This window comes from Carlito syrichta, unplaced genomic scaffold (assembly GCF_000164805.1).
Source record: "Carlito syrichta isolate Samal-C Ts95f unplaced genomic scaffold, Tarsius_syrichta-2.0.1 Scaffold304455, whole genome shotgun sequence".
Taxonomy (NCBI): domain Eukaryota; kingdom Metazoa; phylum Chordata; class Mammalia; order Primates; family Tarsiidae; genus Carlito; species Carlito syrichta.
In genome coordinates this window covers 174,738-175,872 of record NW_007248551.1, presented here as the reverse complement: position 1 = coordinate 175,872, position 1,135 = coordinate 174,738, and the positions used below count along the sequence as shown (strand labels likewise).

The 1,135-nt window shown below is 54.1% G+C and overlaps 1 protein-coding gene across 1 annotated transcript in view; it reads right to left on the bottom strand.

The window, feature by feature from the left end:
* Window positions 1-1,135, bottom strand: part of DLL3 (delta like canonical Notch ligand 3) — an 8,464-nt gene that overhangs the window by 712 nt on the left and 6,617 nt on the right. The window lies entirely within an intron of this gene.

Here is a 1,135-nt window from a genome sequence, read left to right as displayed (position 1 = left end):
AGTCGGGCCTCGCTCTGTCGCTCAGGCTGGAGTGCTGCGGCACGCTCACGGCCACTGCAGCCTCCACCTGCCCGGCTCAGGTGATCCTTCCGCCTCAGCCTTCCAAGTAGCTGGAACTATAGGCGCACGCCACCACGCCCGGCCAAGTTTTGATTTAGTGTAGAGACGAGGTCTCACCGAGTTGCCCAGGCTGGTCTTGAACCCCCGGACTCAGACAGTCCTCTCGCCTACACCTCCCAAAGTGCTGGGGTTTCAGGCGTGAGGGCCCAGCTGGCAGCTTCCTCTTTTCTCTACCTGATACCGTCTTAGGGTGACTCACCATCATCTCTTCAGCTCTCTGGGCTTCTGTCTCTTTTTCTCCTGGCTTCAGTCATGCTTAAACAGTTAGCAGCTCTCACAATGATGTGTTTGAACCACCTGGACTTTGCCCATGCCTCCTGCCTGGAGTGCCCCCTCTCTTTTCCCTTCCTCCTCTTCTCCCTTCCTTTTCACCTTTTCTCCTCCCTCACCCTTCAGGTCTCTGCACAAATGTCTCTTCCTCCAGGAAATCTCCCTGACTCTTCCTCCATTCCAACGTCGTCACTGGCCTGTGCTCTCTCATCTCAGCCCTGACCACTCTGGGCTCTTTCTCAGGAGGAGTCTGTCTTCCACTCTGGGCTGGAACCCCCAGGAAAGCAGGACCCAGAGATGCCCTGATCACTGCTGTGTCCCTAGTGCCACATATCCCAGAGTGAACACTCAGTGTCTTGGAGAGATGTATCTACTCACAATGTGCCAGGCGCTTGACATTCATGAGCTTGTTTAGTCTATTTTTTTTTTTTTTTTTTGAGTCAGAATCTCAATGTTTGCCCAGGCTGGAGTGTAGTGTGGCACGTTGCTCACAGCCACCACAGCTTCAACCTGCTGGGCTTAGGTGATCCTTCCGCCTCAGCCTTCCAAGTAGCTGGAACTACAGGAGTGCGCCACCACACCCAGCTAATTTTTTGTTTTATTGTAGAGACAAGGTCTCACCATGTTGCTCAGGCCGCTCTCGAACCCCTGAGCTCAGGCAATCCTCTTGCCTCTGCCTCCCAAAGGCTGGGATTATAGGCATGAGCCACCGCGCCCAGCCTCGTTTAATCTTTTAATACCGGCA